The sequence below is a fragment of the Pseudopipra pipra genome, chromosome 1, assembly GCF_036250125.1.
Source record: "Pseudopipra pipra isolate bDixPip1 chromosome 1, bDixPip1.hap1, whole genome shotgun sequence".
Classification (NCBI taxonomy): Eukaryota; Metazoa; Chordata; class Aves; order Passeriformes; family Pipridae; genus Pseudopipra; species Pseudopipra pipra.
This window is the reverse complement of record NC_087549.1, coordinates 25,636,162-25,647,906: the sequence shown is the minus strand read 5'-3', so window position 1 is coordinate 25,647,906 and position 11,745 is coordinate 25,636,162. Positions and strand designations below refer to the sequence as shown.

At 38.4% G+C, this 11,745-nt stretch overlaps 1 long non-coding RNA gene across 1 annotated transcript in view; it reads right to left on the bottom strand.

The window, feature by feature from the left end:
* Positions 1-7,387: 7,387 nt before the first annotated feature.
* LOC135411545 (uncharacterized) overlaps positions 7,388-11,745 on the bottom strand; it is an 83,756-nt gene continuing 79,398 nt past the window's right edge. The window contains exons 7-9 of the long non-coding RNA XR_010429202.1: positions 9,996-10,181; positions 8,942-8,982; positions 7,388-8,639 (exon numbers count right to left, since the gene is read on the bottom strand). This is a non-coding gene — a long non-coding RNA (uncharacterized LOC135411545). The remainder of the gene's footprint in view (positions 8,640-8,941; positions 8,983-9,995; positions 10,182-11,745) is intronic.

Here is an 11,745-nt window from a genome sequence, read left to right as displayed (position 1 = left end):
TCACATCTGCCACACAGATGGGCACAGCAACATCCTCCTGCCAGGACAGGTACCTCTCACATCTTCACATATTCATCTAAGATACATCTTTATTTCTAGCCTGATCGCTGAGTGTTTAGTGTAATTTTAAGCTATGGAATGCCATTCTGGCATATCAGGGCTAGGGGACAGTTACCCTGCCCTAGTGATTGAGACAGGTTTGTCAAAGCTACAGGATCTGAGGAGTACAAGACTACATCTACTGCTGCAGACTTGGTCCTATACTCCCCAAAAGAACTAGGTATTTCTGTCAGGCACTTCACTGAGCCACCTGCACTCCAAATGTGCACACATCTTCAGCATAAACACTTTTTGTGTTACAAAGGTGTGCTTGGTAATTGCACAAATACATGTGCCCTGCTTCTGTAAAAACTAAAATCCTGTCACCACATGGAAAAACTACAATTGGTTTCAAGAAAGACAGATGACCCTGACATTCAGAGTCCATCATTAAAGCAAATTAAAAATCCACCAAACAGTAGGATAGTACTATGCCCACTACTCTGATTGCTTGATTCAGAACTGTATACTCACTGAGAATTCTTCCATTACAAGCCAGTGCAGAATAAAGAATTTTCAGAGCTCATTCAATGAATAGAGATAAAAACATGTCAGCTAATATAAAATTATTGATTGTCCCTTTTGCACTGACCTGACATTTACTGAAAGAATTTTGTCACAGGGGGATTGCACAGAGCTTTTGTCTATTTCAAAACTTGCACCCTCATGTACAACATTGTATATGAAATGAATAGCTTAGGAAGGAGAGTAGAAAATTCTTTCTTTCCTGTCTTATATCATGAAGATCTTGAAGACACTTCATTAAGCTGGAGGAAGGGCGCATTTAAAATGTATAGAGAATATGTATAGAGAATATGTCAAGATATATACGTATGTATGCATAAAAATTTATCAGAGCTAAATATATTATGGGTAAACTTCACAGAATAGCGCATTATATATAATAGAATATATAATATATATTACAAAACATATATGTACATGTGCTTATCTATAAATTACACCAGAGCCTGCCACAAGTTAGGCAGGACGTGGCCTAATGATTCAGATTTCCTCATACATGCCTGCTTTGAAGGTTTGAACACTGAAAATTAATCTCCACAGAAATGGCTGCTGTCGGATGCAGAAACCTGCTCTGTTTGGATCTTGTGACTGGCTGAGGATTACTCTACCTTGCCTATTCTGCTGTTGTGCAAAAGTACTGATAAAATGTTAAATTCAACACAATCGGCATGCCTTGGATGTTGCAAAAAGAGCTGTAAAAAAGCACTCAAAGTGTTCTCAAGGGAATTTATATATTAGTGCCTCCGGTAAGAAAGTTTCATGAACTATTTTCTGCCTTGGTATTGACATGAGGCAGAGCAAGGGTCCTTGTATTGTCCTAGCAGAGTTCTGCTTTGAGCTGTGTAACAGCTCCTATCTACAGAGCAAAAAACCAATATTATTTTATTTATTAGAAGTGTACTGTATTTACATATTGTACACAGGTCATGGGCTACAATTTCTCAATGCAAACATAAGTACATTATGGTAGCAAGTGTCTAGCAGCCATATGCCCTATAGATCTCAAATCTGAATAACAGGTTTAAAGCAAGGATACATCTTTGCTGTGAACTAGTCTGATACTATGCTTAATACATGCTGAAGAGCTGTATCCTGTACCAGTGCATACATCTCTGCATCAAACCTATAATTTCTGAATGAGCTATAGTATAACTTTTAGAAATACATTCAACCCTGAATTAAGCCTTTTGGTGGTGGAGAATATAACATCTGTTAGTTGTCGTCATAGAGAGAAAAAAAAAAGACTTTGTTTCTAGACGTCATTAATTTATATTTTACTTCTGATCACTGAATCTCACTGTGTCTCACTCTTCTGAACAAAAGGCCTCTTTCCTATGAAAGGTCTATTCCACATATAGATATCTTCAGACAGAAAACAAGTAGCTTTATTTGTCTTAAAAAAAAAGTGTCTCCATCTCTGTCTCAGGCATGTGTGTCACATAGAAAACAGTTTTGCAACTTTCTTTAAACACTTTCAATTTTCACTCTCTCTGTGATGTAGGGTCAACATAAGTGGACCCCACATCAATATTGGTCCTGTCACTAGCACTGCACAAATGTGAAACCATCCCTGTAGTCTTCCAAGAGATTGTCCTGCTGGTAAAGTCAAGTGTTTCTTAGCTCAAGACACACATAGGGACTTCATGTTCTAGTGGTGTCCACAAACACCTTAATCAGACAGAGTTAAAGCTGGACAGCTGGGAATGGGAATAGAACTAATGGCAAGTTGAAATTATTGCTCTCAAAGTATCATCAAGATTAGATTGTCCAAGTTTTCTGGTGTACTTGTCAGATATGATTGCTGAGATGAACAGCTGCACCCAAAAAGCTACAACATAGTTTGGCGTGACAAACTGCTCTTTTTACTCCACTTCTTGTGGAAAAATGTTGTGGATTTTTTTTCCTAAAAGACAGATCCTAAATTTATTCAAATAAGGTGTGCTCTAACTAGGCTATGAGGCACTCTACAAGACCACCCAGTCTTGCTATTATTCTATGCTGTAAGCTAACTTTTAACCTACTAGTTTCAGCAGTATCTTTTGGCTCCTAGATTGTGTGTGATAGGAAAAGAGGAGAAAATATGTTTTGGATTTTGGTTTTTTGTGTTGTCAGGGTATGAAAAAGTAAAATGTAAACAGTTTTTCCCCATCTCTGTTCCTTAAGCAGAGTGGTGGGAAGAGTCTTTCATGTCTTTCTGAGATTTGGAGAAAACAAAAATAGCCATACCTCAAGCTTTCTTCCTTTTCATTTTTTAATCATATTCATTGCATCTCTGCCAACCCTAGAGATGTTCAGTGAATGCTGACACTGACTTTGTAGCATCTAAATTATTTGTCTGACATCCTGTTAATCTGCAATGATAATCAACTGGAGTTTTGATCTAGTAAGAGTTGAAGGGAGATTAGGACAGGATGGACAACCCTTTTAATTGATTAAAATGATAAGCAGAAAAAGAGTGAGCTGCATCCAAAATCCTAAAGCTCAGTGGCCAGAGGAGTGTGCACAGTATATTTTTTAAATCCCCAGTGACTAAGCAGCTTTGACTAAGATCCCCTGTGAACTTTGGGAGTGTAAGAGGGCACAGGTCTTGAATTTGCAGATCTGGAGGCATAATGATGTCTACAGCAGTTCTGTGTTCTCCTACAGGGAGAGCATCAGACGAAGCATATGTAACAGATTAAAAGATCAGACAGCAGCTGTAGGTTGTCAGAAAATCAGCTTTTGTTGCTCAGGTATCCGGGGGGAAAAGGATGATTTATTTGCCTGTCTATGCTTAAAATATACATGCACTAGGGCAACCTTTTAAAATTACATGCCGGGGAAAGTACATTCTCAGTAACATTAGTGAGAATTACCCCTTTAGATTTACAATTATCCCTTTCAAAACTGTACTGTAAATTGTAGATACACAAATGATAAAGAGTTCTATCCTGGGTTTAAAGCACCTCTATTTGCTTTCTGATGAGCAAAACCATACAAAACCTCAGAACAAATGCAGACCTACTGCAGTGCAGGCACTCCTGAGAATATGGTTAATGTATACCTTCAACATAAAGTTATAGGAGGGGACATTTAATTAGGGAGCACCCTGGTGGTCAATTAGTGAAAGGAAAAAATCAAATCTGGTGATGTGTGTACAACTGTGACAGCAGCCATCAAAGTATTTCTTATACAGTAAAAAGAAACATGTTTTAGGACTGTTATTTCCTGTGTGTCTCACTGACTGTTGCCATACAGTGTGTATCTGCAGGGGCTGTTGACAATGTGCAAGTAGGCACACACTTAAATAACATGGTGAAGAGGGTGAAAAAAAGGCTTACACTGACAGATTGAAAAATTTCCTGCTATTTTGTATTGTGTTGTGTGTGGTTGCTTCAGAAATATGGGATCCTTTGCAGAACAGAGTCACTGGGCTTTTCTACTTGCTCAGGTATCTGCTGTTCTTCTGGTTGTGTTCACACTAGGTGGGTTTTTAACCAGTGGAATTTAGAAACAAGGCCACTTGTTTCTAAAAGGCACTCCTTTTGAGAAGTGCTAACCAAACACACACACGCAAAAGAGTCTGCATCTCAAAAATTACACAATGGGTAATTTTTACATGGAAGGTGCACACAGTGAAGCATATGGGAATAATGAGAGTATTTGACAGAGTAACAGGCAAAAATCTTTGCTGTTGTCAAGTATTTTGCTTTCTTTGAAATAACCAACTTGAAGAGCTTAAAGGAGAGAATGTGAAGGAGGAAAATTGAGTTGATCTGATGTATTTATGGATACCATGAGAGGGAGACCTAACAAGACCATACTCTACCATGCTTGAAAGTTGATTGCTGATGTGTGACACGATCAGTAAACAGAGATGAAGAATAGCAGTGCTTTTCTGCAGAAGAACGTTATCTTCAAAGCATCAGGTTAGGATGGTGGTCAGGGGAGCAGCTGTGAGCAGGCTGGGTTTGCCTCTGCCAGTACAGCTAGAGAAAAAGATAATTAATCACAGACACCAAAAGTCTGGGAAAGACTTACATCCATGCAGGTGCCCTATGTAAGAGCCTGAGAGCTCTGGAGAAAGAACTTTGGACACAGGATAAACAGGAAAATTAAGTCAGGGCCAATCCAGTTTCTCACTGGTAGATGCAAAAAACAAGCAGGGTAAATGGTGATGCCTGTAGGGATCCCAGAGGAAAAAAAAATGGGGAAAGGAAAATCAAAGGTCTCTTGCAGCATTGTTAGTTATGACAAGACATCGTGATATCGAGAAAGATGCACCAGAGGCATATGTGGAGTTTTCAACCGATATGCATTAAAACATTAAATCTATAAACTATGTCAATGGAGAGAGCAGCTAAATTTGTGTAAGACTGTAAAAATACTAAGAGGGAAAATAGGAAAGACCAAAGTATGGAGCTCTATGGGGATATTTCTCTCTAAAGCCACAGTGAAGGAACCCCAAACAGACAGCAAATTTCTAAAATCACTTTCAGGCTTGTTCCCCTAGGAACTTTATTGTAGACTGTGCATGACTTTAAGCAGCAGTATTCACATTGTGCAGCACACCTAAATCCTGTGCACAGCAGCATTTTTATGGATCTCTGAGTCAGTTCTTAATCCATTTCATGCATCTTTGACTTACTTTCAGTGTAATAAGTTTTCCAGTCATCTGGGCTGCTATTCTCATTATTCTCTGCCTCTGCTGATCTTCTTGGCCATCACTTCTCTGTTGTGCATAATCTGGACCATAATCAGTCTTTACTATGTCAGTGAATGATGTGCTGTCTATGGATATAGTGAATGAGCATCTTTGCTCTGCTGAATGAACACAGGCTTTTTTTTGTCAATCTGCACTGAGCACTAAGCCATTCATATCACAACTTACATTTCAGACTACATACCTGTGGCACAGAATCACCTTTAGTCAATGTCATCTGATTTTGGAGTAAAGCTGAAATACAGTCTTTTCCTCACAAACAGTTTCTTCTCAAAAGACAGGATCAAGTTGTTGATAGTGGTCTTAAGCAAACCATGGGCTTCCTCTGCTAATCAGTTGGCATTTATCACAGCATTATTCAACCTTCAGACTATTTAACAATTATTTTATCCAATTGTTTTTTAATATATTTTCAAGTATTCATGGGATGCTATATCAAATGGGTAATTAAAATCTACCCAATTCATCTCCTATCTTCATATAACCTAATAATTTTGTAACAGCCTTAGAGCACTAGCTGTTAAATATCTGATTATTCTGTTTATTGTTTCTAATTTCATCATACTACACATTCAGATTGTTTTCTCTTAATATTTATACCACTGATGACATCTAGATTTCATTTTATCAATATCTGGTTTAAACAAGCCTTTACTGCTTCATAATTTATCAAACTGCTGTCTTTAAATATCAGCATCCAGGTTGCCATCAATTTTGTCTTATTTACCTCTAAGTCTCTATGATACTTAAAAAGTCTCTGTGTATTACTTGTAAAAGACTGTCTGAATTCTCACAACCTTTTTGCTAGTTTTACTGCAATATATCTCAATTTTTTTCTTTTCTAATAGATCTTTTCTCATTGTATATGCAGTTAGACAACTGTCCCTTACCCAGTTTCATCAATACACTTCATAGTCAAGTTTCTTAATATTGGACATTGGCCCAATTCTCTTATGATTTCCATAGGTCCTGTATTCTCATTTCTGGTATCCTAGTGTCTGAGTAATCCTGATGTTTGAATATAAAATGACAAGAAGCTCTTGGCATATCTTAAGGCAGTGTGCTGCTGAGACTGGGTAAACACTGTGAGTGTGCTTTGCTCGATTATTTGTGTTCAGTCTTAAGATGACAACATGATTAATAATTACATTCTACAGGATTTCAGTTCCCATCCTGCTAATTGGGCTGGGATGCTCATGGCTCACCATTTTTTCAGTCTTTTACCCCCTCTGGTGTGTCTATTAGAAAATCACATCTGACCACTTGTGTAAATCAGTGTGTCTTGTTACTGCAGGTGCTTAATTAGGTGTTATGTCTTCACAATAAACTGCATAGGCAGAATTAGCTTCTCAGAATTTTATTTAGTGAGGGGAACTGGGATGGAGATTTCACTTAAATCACGACTTAATTTCCTTGACAGATGTTCATAAATATATACACCTGAACTGGAAATATTTTTATATTCTTATTGCCTGCTTCCCAATGTGATTCTTAATCTGTGTGTATATGTCACAGAGGCCAATGGTCTTGATTTGTTAGAAATTTTACTTTTTTTTTTAATGAATGACTAAATATTAAAGTGAGCATTTGTTCTACCTTCCCTTAAAATAGAAACTCAGGGTTTTTTACTTCTAAATTAACCATCATTATGTTTACCATAAGATTTAGCTGTACCTGAAAAATTCATTAGGTTCCCTCATTTTTGCAACAGATTGCAAACTTTGGCTGCTCCCTGTTTGTGACTGCAATAGCTCAGGCTGTAGATTTTTCCTGTGTATCCTGACCAGGGCTACTAAGCATCATGTGTACCCCTATGGACTCCCTTTGAGGTGCTAGGAGAGAGACTGAACACTCAAATGCACTGGAAGAGGAGGAATAGCAACAATTTAACATGATGGAAATAGATATTGACACCTCTTAAAATATGCCATTTAATTTCAAATGTCTCACTTTGAAGAAGAAACTACTGATTAAGACAATGGGATTTCTGAAAAGCAGATTCAGATAATGATGCAAAATGTTTGGTATCTTGCTACTGTCACTTAATCTGGTGGTTATCTAGAAAAATCCAGGAGGAGGAGAACTTTGGACTTTATCTTGGCTGAGTACTTCACCACTAGATAATACTGCACTCTGTTTGTCCAGCTTTACTAGCTGTGCAGTGGCTCAGCTTCAAGGGATATTGCAGAAAGTGCCTTTTCTTGCAGTAACTGTGATCAGTGTATATGCTTTGGATTCAAATGCCTCAAACAGGGAAAATACAAGCTGGGTTTCTTCTGACTGAGACAAGTGCTCTAGCCATTTGGATGCTGGAAAAAGATACATCAAGCCTGCTCCAGTAAATTTTTAAATAAACATATCAGAACATTTTAGGCATGCTCACATAATTTTTACTGAATTAAATGTAATCATCTCTCTGAATAACCTTTGACTTTCACTGGTGCTTAGGAAGAAGAAAATCTTATAGATCTCCAGACCAAGAAGCTTCTAAAACATGTGGGAAGTACTTTAGGTACCATGAACAAAGATGAGTCTGGGATGACTTTAGAGGTGCCTAGAAACTTTCAGGACTCTCGTAAGTCAGGTTCTGCTGTGAAAGAGAAATACTTCTTGTTCTCTAGCCTTGCAGGGTTGTTTAAAATCTGCCAAATTTAGGCAAAGTGTAGGTGTAGGCGTAGTGTAGGTCCTTGTCCAAGGAGTTAATATAGCAAACTCTTATCTCCTGACTCATTCTGTGGACCTGACACAATTAAGGAATTTATAGTGACAGTCCCTTAAACTGAGGATGCTGATGACCTGATAAGGTTGAGATTCTTGCGTTGTTAGTCAACACCTCACTCAGAAAGCGCTTGCATTCTTTAATTGCTAGCTAAGCTTTTCATGCAAGTTTGACTAAGCAGTGCATCAGAGCAAGGAACACTCAGTCTCTAGAACAAAACTTACAGGAACTAACTTTGCTTTCATTTAAACTATTCTAATGACAAAGAATACATTTTAATATGTTATGACCACAAATCCAGAGAATCTATTAAATAAGGAAAAACACCATAAACATTTATCAGTAGTTTCTGAGAATAATTTATAATTGGAAAGGATATGAAGTTTATTGATCTGCATTGTTATTTTTGCAAGTGTCTGAGGCTAAACAATTTCTGCAGGGTTTTTCTGCAATCCCTCTTATTCTGACAAATGCTGGAAGAACAGTTCCACAAAGGACATTTCCAAGGATGAAATTTTTTTTATCCAACAAACAGACCTGCACAGATGTTTTGAGTATTGTCAAGGATAAGGAAGTCTTGGTGGGCATCCACACCTGTTGAAGGGGAGCACAGTCAGCTTTCCTAGCAAGCACATCGGAATTGCTCCCAGTCATACCCTTATTCCAACTGGCAGGAAGAAGTTGTCTCTCCCTTCAAATAAACATAAAATCTCAGGACTCCCTTGTAGTTTCAGGGATGTGGCAGTAGGGTGGCTCAGGGGCAATCACCTTAGCTGCCTTTACTCTGCCTTTCTGCTCATATTTTTTGCACCTTCCAAAACAATGAATGGATCTTCATTTCATCCTAGAGTAGTATTTTTGGACAAAATGTCTGTTGTTTAATGGTCATTACTTACCCCACATCATATTCTTGATGAAGAGCTCTAAAAAGTTCCACCTGTAAAGTAAGGAACACATGTTTTTTAGCTATCAACCCTGTTTCTGAATGAGGGACTTCTTTCTGATTTATCTGTGGTAACAAGTTCATTATTTCCTTTTAAATGTTGGGATCCACTGACCTTTTTTTTGCCATGTAATTCTCAATTGATATGTCAGGACATCCCATCATGTGGAGACATGTCATAGAGTATTTAGATGTTGCTAAGCAGACAGACCGTTTTCTGAAAAACAGGACACTCGAGCTTTAAATTTTAAATGTATTTATCCCTTTAAAATCCAAATTAGGCCTCACTTCCCACAGACTAAAACATTTTGTAGATGCTTTTAAAATTTGTCTTTCATTTATACATTCATGTCCCACATCACTAATTTTCACTCTCCCAAAATCTTTTTTCTATCTTTACTAAAAGAAAAGTAGTAAATGTCTCTCCTGTTCCTTCATGTCAGACTTGCTGACATTTTCACTAAAAGACTTTTTCTCCATATTATATATGTGGCTGTATCAGGAGGCATGTGCACATGCTGGCACCTGACATTTGTGGACAGTTTCAAAGACTATATATAGTAATCTAAAATAGAAATATTTTACCTGTCAGGGCCCTACAGTGTGTGTCCAAATAGCCCCATGAGCCCATTGGGTGCCCCTGTGGGTTCATAAGTAACAGTGGGACATCCTTCCTTTCTTAGTAGAGAAGGAGGGAAGGAGTGGAGTTGGAATGACAATAGCTTTAAACTTCATCTGGTCAAGTTGGAAGGAGGATGGTGATTATTAGCTGTGTACTAAAAACTTGTGCCTGCAGGTGTTCAACAAAAAGACATCTCCATCTACAGAATGTAATAATTTCTTCCTTCAGGCATTTCTCGCAACAAGATGAAGGGAATGCCCAGGTCACTTCTCTCGTGTCAGTCAGGTAGTAGGCTCTTTGGCTTTCTCATGCCCAAGCTTTTATGATATTTATAGAGAACCTTCACAGATGAGAAATGCAGCATTGGGACACATAAAAAACCCACCTGAAAATCAAGTAATTGTTTGATGGATGTTGGCACTACAGTCCTGAAACAAATACACGCACACTTTTCATAATAACCAAAATGCCTGGGTTCCTGTTGATATCCAGAAAGCTGGAGATATTGATGATCATCCAGCCCAGAAAAGCGTGTCTCTTCCTTCATGGTGCCTTGACAGATGTGTTCATTCTGTGGTGAAAGAGGGAGTCAGATCTGTTAAGGGTCTGGGTGTAAGGGGAGGAAATAATACCTCCCAGAACCAAGATCATGGCAGAATGGGTAGTCAGTCTGTTCCTGAGCAAGTCACTACAGGCCATGCTGCCCTGCTTGTGGGGAGCCTGCTCAGCCTGTGGGGTGCTGAAGCAACCTCTACATCCCCTCTGCTTGTGGTCATCTGCTTCCTTTGATATTCCTGGGCTGGGAGCTGCAGAGCAGAGCCAAGGCCAGAGAGCGGGAGAGGCAAGTGGCAAGCTTGGGGCAGGTAGAAATGGCAGAAAAAACCCACAGCAGCTCATGTCTCTCACAGGCATGGTCTTCCTTCCAAGCCATCAGTAACAAGCAATTTTAATCCCCAAACTTGACAGCTTTTCTACAATTTGCTTAAGAGTGATTGTGTTTGCTGGGGACTCACAAATCCATGCACAGACTTCTCTTCCCAGACTTTAAATGACCATGCAAGGATCATGACTCTGAGTTCCCATGCAATCAAAAATAGCATATTTTTCCAAGCAGGAGAATGAGCATAGAATCTGAGCATTTCTCTCTCACTGTACAGACTTCCAGATTTACACAGTGCAGCTTGAAACCGTAACCAGTCTAGTGAGGAAATTGTGCAGTCAGCTGAACATTAACTGTTTTGGACACTATTACTATAAAAATAAATAATCAACCAACTTCACTGCTGAATGGACAATCAATATGGTAAATTAAGATGTGGCTGAAATTATAGATATAGTAATTAAAGTTGCTCTAGAATAGAATAGAAAGTGCCACTAGACAGAAACAGAATAATACTGTGCAAATGTATAGAAATTTTAATTTTTAAGAGAAGTTCAAATTGGCAAGAGATGTGTTCGGTATCTCCACTGACACTTTTCACGAGCTTATAATAGGTAGCTGTAAACTATTGTTGGAGAGGAATTTAATTTAATCACATCTCTTCCTTATGAAAAGCACTTTCTAAAGCACATTTAAAGTCAACGCTAAGGTGTCTCTAAATTACCATTTAGACAGAGCTTATTCACTTCCGTTGGCCACAGTTTGACTGTATTCTCCTCTTTGGTCTATTGCTCCCTTTTAAATTGCAGAAATTGTATTATGAACAAAGTAGCCATAAACCCTGCTGTTCCAGCACAGAGGCTATTCCCAACCAGTGCTGGAGCTGCTTTTTACATAACAGGAACTGTTATGTAAAACTCCTGTTGGAAGTGACTTCCAACAATGAGGTGCAGAATGTAAGGCAGTCGTTTGTTCTGGCAGAATGATTCCCACATTTTTCCACATTCCACAGTCTTCAAGTATAATGAGATTGTGCTGAATGAATACATGACTGTAAAACTAGCCAAGAAGCCTGTATGTCATTTGATTTCTACTAAATATGTAGGTTCGGATTCATTAGGCTCTATGAACGTGTCTGATTTCAAGGTACATAGACAGTATGACTGAGGTCCTTTTTGCCCAGATCTGATCTTACATTCCTCTGTGTTATCAATGCTGATTACTCAAGCTTTCTATCTATGTCTGATAGAATCCC